Here is a 7221-nt window from a genome sequence, read left to right as displayed (position 1 = left end):
AGATAGATAGATAGATAGATAGATAGATAGATAGATAGATAGATAGATAGATAGAGGCTAGTTTCAGTGAAGGTATAAGGAGAAAAGACTAGGGAGAAAAAAAATTAGTTGATGCATTATTTTTTAATAATTTTTAAAACTGTGTCATGGATGACCCTAGCAAATATAATTAATATTTTATAAAATTATTTTAGCTATACAAAGAGATTAACACCACTCTTTTAGTGAGACTTTAGCAAAGTTACTTTCCTAAGGTCATTCCAGGTTACTCACCATAGAATTATAGTTCCGGATGAAAAATGATTTCTGAAGTACGTGTTTAACACTTTACTGTATATTACACCTGAGAGGCAGCCTGTTGTCTGGAAAGAGGGTTGGACTTGGAATCAGCAGAAACCTACATACAAATCCCACCTCCAGCTGTTACTGGCTATGGGAAGTTTTTGGCCCTCAAAGTGCTTTACACACATACTTCCCTGTATGCAAATGACTTAACCTCTTTGAGCCTCAGCTTCCTCATCTGTAAAATGGATTTCTATACCCAAATTTTGATAACGGCACTGTTTGTGGTAGCAAAGAACGGCAAACCAAGTGGATCCCATCAATTAGAAAATGACTGTTTAAAAAAAATCTGATATTAGAAAGTAATTTTTTTTGCAGTAAGAAATTATGAATATGAGAATTTCAGAGTTACGTGGGGAAGATCTATATGAGTTTATACATGCTGAAATAAGAAAGAAAGAAAAATATGCACAATGACTAGGACAATGTAAAGGAAGAGACTAGCTTCAGATATTATGTCCTAACTTTTTCCTATAAGGCGGAGAGGTGAGGGGCTACTAGGACAGAAGGGTGACCACATATCAGATTCAGTCACTGTATCACGAAACTTTGCTTATTCCTCTTTGTCACCAGGGAAGGCTCAGTCTGGAGGGGAAGAGGAGTTCCCCATAGAAATGACTGTAACGTAATGACAAAATCCATCAACAAAACATATTTAAAATACATCAGATGGTATGGCTCTGGTGAAGGCATCCACCTCATCAGATTACTGCAAAGATCAAATGAGATCGTGTATTGAGAGCGCTTTGAAAACCTTAAAATGTCAGCTATTCTGATGGTTACTATTAGGAGGCTAAAAGTAACTAGGTACGCAAGTATTGACATTGTTTCCAAGCTGATATCAGGGTTTCCCACAAAGTATTGCCTCAAAGGCAAGAGAATTTTCCCTCCCCAACTCCCTAAGTAATTGCACTGAACAATTCAGTGTTAAGCAACTTTCTAAGTTCATGTGCTTTGCTTAGAATCCAATTGTTCTGAATGTCTGAAACTTTCTTTTTCTCCAGCTTGGCCAATTCATTTCCAGTGAAAGCTGGAGTTTGAGAAAGGGTCCGATCAATGAGGTGTCCTTTCCGTATCTGGGTTGTAAGCACCGGCACAAAGGGGATCACACAAGGGTTTTGTATTTTTCCAGGGCACACACAAAACACTGCTCCAGACTCACTAATATGGAGAAATGCTTGGCTCGGGTACAAGAGTCCTTTGAAGAAGATATTTCTAAACTGCTTTTATTTCTATGAACAATTCCAAGCACTAAGCGTAGGGGTTCTTTTTGTTGTTTTTAGGAGGAAAAGAGGACAGAGAAAGGAAGCGCAGCAAGAGAAGAAGGTTTGTGTTTTCCCTTTCCTTAAAAATTGAGTAAAATATCATGTTACAGGAACTCCTCTCTGGAGACATAATCGCAGCTCCATTCATAACTACTTGCTCAACTGTGATGTGCAAAATCCCTTGGCAGTCCTTGCCAAGATTCCCTCTCCTGTTCTCTTGAACTTCCCATCCACAATTTGCTTTAATTTCACAGCACAGAGTTTCTCAAAAGAAAAACCCCTATTTTTAAAAATTTTCTGATGTTGTCCTAAAGAACTGAGAAATATAAGTTCTTAAAATAAGTACAATTTCACTCTTTCAATTTATTTTGTGCAGAATAACTTGCAATTGACAATAGTCTCAGTCTTTCAGGGGAAAAATAACTTCTTTGTTCTAAGAGCACAGGTTTGCTGCATTAAAAGGTTGGTGGGGTTGTGTTTTGTTTGTTTTGGGCAATAGAAAGAACTTCTCAAAAACACAAGCATGACATACTTGTCTGCCAAGTCCCATTTCAGCAAAGCAGCAATAGTGAATTGTCGAGGAGTTTCCTGAGGAGAAAAGTTAGAAGTCTCCTTCTTTGGTATCACTAAAAGCTTTCTGTGGCGTTGAGGGACAATACCGAAAAAGCGGGCAAGCTTAGAATGCATTTCTGAACTGAAGGGTATGGCGAAAGCTTTAGGATGAATGGCCTTCACCCAAGTACTACTCAAATGCCTCAGCGTAATGACCTAGAGTTCTTAAAGCACAACAGTAAGAAGCACAGAATTCTGGCAGGTTCTGCCCATCTATAAAGGCAGTCAATAAGGCCTGGTAATAGACAGTATGTTTGCTGGCGAACAACTAGCCTAGCACATTCAGAGAGGTTCAAATGACATTAGCAAGTTCAACACCAGAAGTGTCTACCTACAGAAACTCATGTTTGGCAATCTACTTAATTGTGGAAAGAGGCTGCAATCTGCATCAGCATTCCTCTTGTTTGTCCTGGAGTTACCCTTTCTCTGTTTTGAAACATGTCCTCTGTGGTTATCACATTCTGAGATTTAATTGTTAAATTAAAATCAACAGCAAAATTAAATAAAATCAAAATATTATTTAAATGTTCAGTAAAATCAATATTCACAATAACCATACTTTCATAATTCTAAAAACTTTGATCATAGTTCCTATTATTTTAGCAATGTTTCTTCAAACTGGAATTTTCATCACGTCCTAGAGAAGCTACTCCCAATGACCCAGAATCATTTTAGCTGCCTTTCTCTAAATATCAAAGAATACTTTGACATTGGAAGAAATCAAATGGAAACAATTTCACACATTCTGACTATACATAACCTTCACTAGGTCATAGAGTAGAAGCCACATCCCCACTCCTCTCCTCACCCTTCATCTCAAATCTTGCCTCATCTAAAACTCTTTTATTAGAGCTCTTACAAAATTTTCTTGGACACTGAGAAAATCCCCTCTAAATGCCAAAAATCTAAGTCAGATTCTATTTCTACTTATCCTCTCTCATACATAGCAGAAAAGAACAAAACTGATGTACAAAATAGAAGAAAAATTTTAAAACAAAACTAAAAACCCACAGGCACTTTAGAAGCACCATTTATAAAAAGTATTCTGCGTGGTAATTACAGCAGCCTTACCTATTAATAAATATATTTTAAAAATCCAACGTGTAACTGCTATGCTTACACAAAGAGCTTTCTCACATGTGCATTACCTTTTTTCAGAAACACAACCCAGTGAGGTAAATCAGGAACATTCGTCTATGGGGAAACTGAGGCACAGAACAGTTCAGACTGGTCTGAGGCCATAAGCTAGTAAGGGGCAAAGCCAGAATTTACACACTGGTTTTCTGACTTCCAGTCCAATGTTCTTTCACCATGTCATTTTACATTCCTTAAAACTGATACCTTTCTCCTTTGTTTTCTATTTATTGTACTGGCAGCCCTGGAGTGGCTCCCCTGCTCTCCACCCTGGGGCTGGGGGAAAGCATCTGCAGGAGTCTGGGGTGCCTTGTACTGTTATCCAAGTAAAGAGCTTTCTTACACACCCCTTCCACCCAAAAAAACCTGGTACCTTTCTAAATGAAAACTGCAATAATAGAATTTTGAATATATTTTGGGTAAATGTTAAACTTATGGGCTATAATTAAAATGATATAATTTATGCTATATAATATTAGTGTGCTTCAAAACAAATTTCGAATGGAAAGTATACCATGTTGGAAAGAAAAAATTTCTCTCATCTCTTCTGCACTTTCTACTAAAACACAAAAACCAAGCATTTAATAATTCCCTCATCTAACTTTTAAGACAACAATTGCCTACCTAACATAAAGGACATTTTGAAAAAAAAAAAAAAAGAGTCTCATGAACAAGAACTGACAATCAAGATGAATGGTCCAAGTGAAAGTCTCTTAGAAATGTTAAAAATGCTCCTTAAGAGAGTAATTAGGGCTTTAGGAAAATCTTCTTTTCAGTACCCTCTCACAAAGTTAACAGATGAAACCTTGAGGCAAAAAGATGTGTACCAAGCATGGGGCACTGCATATACTTCTACAAACTCTTTGATAAAAAAAAAAAAACCAACCCTCAATAATCCAGTTTTCCAGATAGCAATTTATCATTGTGACCAGCAAGTAGTAACGTGGAACCAGAGTACTTGCTATTTTATTACTTCCACAGAAGAAAAGACCAGAAAATATTTGGTCCTCATCTGTAAAACTGTACTTTGCACAGTACAAATCACCACCAAATCACAGAAGTAAATGGCTACTTAACCCCATATACTAATTTACCACACAAATACCAGGTGAAAATCAAAGTTCTCCTGGCTTCTCTGATAAAAGATACTAATTACATTTACTTGGATGGTCATCACTTTCTCCTTGGACAACCAGCATGTACTTATATTAGAAGTCCAAATAGATCACATTTACTCTAAGAAATCTCTACGCACTTAGTAGCCACAGATAGGCAAGTTTAGAAGGAATTGTGAATAATGAACTAGTCTCCCTATAGGGAGGGAGTCAATTCCTACTATGCCAGAGGATAGCATATGGGACTATTTTTCATGGTTCTGGAATTTGTTTAGTTTCCTTATTTATTCTTTCACTCATTTATTCATCCATTCATTTACATTTGTTGGTTGGTTGGTGGGGATTGGAGGGAGGCAGTTTAGGAGAAAGTGAGGAAGAACACAAAAATGATTTGCTGTTGCTTCCATACTCCCGCTTTCTATCCACCATCATTAGGATGATAATGTAGCAGCAATACAGGTCAGATAGAGCAGGACTCTTAACAATGACAAGAAGCGTGGAGCATGAACACTGCTCAAGTGAAAGATAAGTAACCATGGGAGCAGCCCTGGACTCCAAAGGAATTCTACCAATCTTTATTGGGCCTACTCATATTCTAAAGGAACATAGATTCTGCTTCCCAAAGACTAGTGCGCTTGAAAAAGGCCCCAGTCTCCTTATCTTAGTATAAAATCTGCATATTGCCTAATTCCTTGGGATTATCCAGAAATTGGCTGTGGCAGGCCAGGAAGGAGCCAATTTTCTGGGAGCAGTGATGGGTGTGCCTTCGTTTCCACTAACCAGACATGGAGGGGTCCATGAACTTGTTCTTTTTAATATTTTGCTAACTATATTCCAATATGCTTGGTTTTGGCAAGGTACAGTAGCACACACTTGGAATTCTTACTCTTCTGGGAGGCTGAGGCTGGTGGATAGATTGAATTTGGGATTTCTGAGCTATATCATAGGGCTAAAACCAACTGAGTGACTATACCAAGTCCTAAAATAATATAGTGAGCCCTAGGGAGCGGGAAGCTACCAGACTACCTAAGAAAGGATTAATTGGCCCAGACTGGAAATAGGTCAAAGTTTCTGTGCTAATTACCAAGGGGATCTAGTCTATTGGAGGCTACTGCACTTCCAGCCTGGGAGAGACAGACAGACCTAGTCTATAACGGGACATGACGTAATATAACCACAACTCAACCGTGACACAAAAACAAACATACCATAACATATATGTAGTTTCCTTTGTAATCCTATACATTTTGTTTTATGTATTTTAAATTATTACTCTAACAAGGGTTACAAAGGCTTTACCAGACTGGCAAAGGGTTCACTGATATAAAAAAGTTTTAAAAAACCTGGCCTACTGGGCAGCAGTAACACAGAGCATACACATTTTTCTTCTATTCTTCCTATAAAAGTACGTCTGCAAGGATTTGGATATGAATCAACAAATTCTATAGTTGGATGAAATGAAAGACTTTGTCCTTGAAATCTCAAATTTGCCCTGTACAGTTTTTACAAAGTGTTTTACAAAGTACCTGAATTATTCTACCGTAGCCACAAGAGGCTACTGGCTGCCCTTTCCTGGGACATGGATTTTCCTGGCCTTTTTAAGCCAGCCATTGTCCACATATGTTTAAACTGGGGGATGGGGAGAAAAAGGAAGATCAACATAGTCTATTCTGATGTTCCTCTTCCACAACCAGGCTGGGTCCTGCAGGAACCAGAGAAGCCCTGGTTCATCTCAATAACAATTACACTACCTATAGCAGCAACCCTCAGTCACTGTCACCAAGCAAGGTCCAGAGCAGCATTTTTTGTGTCATAGACCCTTCCGTTGTTTGGTGAAACTTATAGACCCCTTCTCAAAATAATGTTTATAAAACAAAACATGGGATTACAAAGTAAATAAGTCATAATTATTTGTTATTTTATTTTATTTAAAACTGGGTATCACACCTAGGCTACACGTATAGTGGCTACTCAGGGGCTTGATCATAATGGAAGCTTTGTCCTTCTCTGTTAACTTCTCAGTACAATTTTTTTTTTTATTTTGGCAATTGGGGTTAAGTGACTTGCCTAAAGTTACATAGATAGTGAATGTTATGTGTCTGAGGCCAGATTTGAACTCAGATCCTCCTGACTTCAGAGTCAATGCTCTATCCACTGCGCCACCTAGCTGCCCCTCAGCACAATATTCTTAAATGTAAAAAATAAAATACGTAGGATTACAAGGGAAACCAAAGGTTAGTGAAAATAAACATGCAATTTTTTTTTTCCATCCAAGTTCATGGACCCCTCTAACATCTATCCATGGACCCTGGAGGATCCTTGGTGTAGAAGTCTGAAGAGGACTTATCTCTTACTCAGCCTATCCTGGGCAGACTGTACAAATATAAATGCCGGTTTACCTACCTCCAAGCTGGGCGAGAATGAGTAATGTAATTCAGGGAGTGAGGTCACCAACCATGTCCGTCTCTGACCTTCCCAGAAGGGCAAAGAAATATGAAAACATTGCTAATAATGCCTGATCTGGTTTATGTCCTACTTTCAAGTATGGCCAAACCTAAATTATCCCAGGGAGGTGAGATTATATTCTTTACGTAAGATTTCTGTAAGAGACAAAGTTACAGCACTTTCAGAAACTTCCTCATGATTAACTGTGAATATCTATAGATGGATCGGCACAATTTGAAAGCTCTTCTCAGAGGCTCAAGCCACACACACACACACACACACACACACACACACACACACACACACAC

The 7221-nt window shown here is 38.2% G+C and overlaps 1 protein-coding gene across 1 annotated transcript in view; it reads right to left on the bottom strand.

Moving 5' to 3' along the window:
• Positions 1 to 7221, bottom strand: part of IQGAP2 (IQ motif containing GTPase activating protein 2) — a 340576-nt gene that overhangs the window by 273008 nt on the left and 60347 nt on the right. The window lies entirely within an intron of this gene.

This window comes from Vombatus ursinus, unplaced genomic scaffold (genome assembly GCF_900497805.2).
Source record: "Vombatus ursinus unplaced genomic scaffold, bare-nosed wombat genome assembly UNPS02014772.1, whole genome shotgun sequence".
Classification (NCBI taxonomy): domain Eukaryota; kingdom Metazoa; phylum Chordata; class Mammalia; order Diprotodontia; family Vombatidae; genus Vombatus; species Vombatus ursinus.
This window is presented reverse-complemented; position numbering and strand designations above follow the sequence as displayed.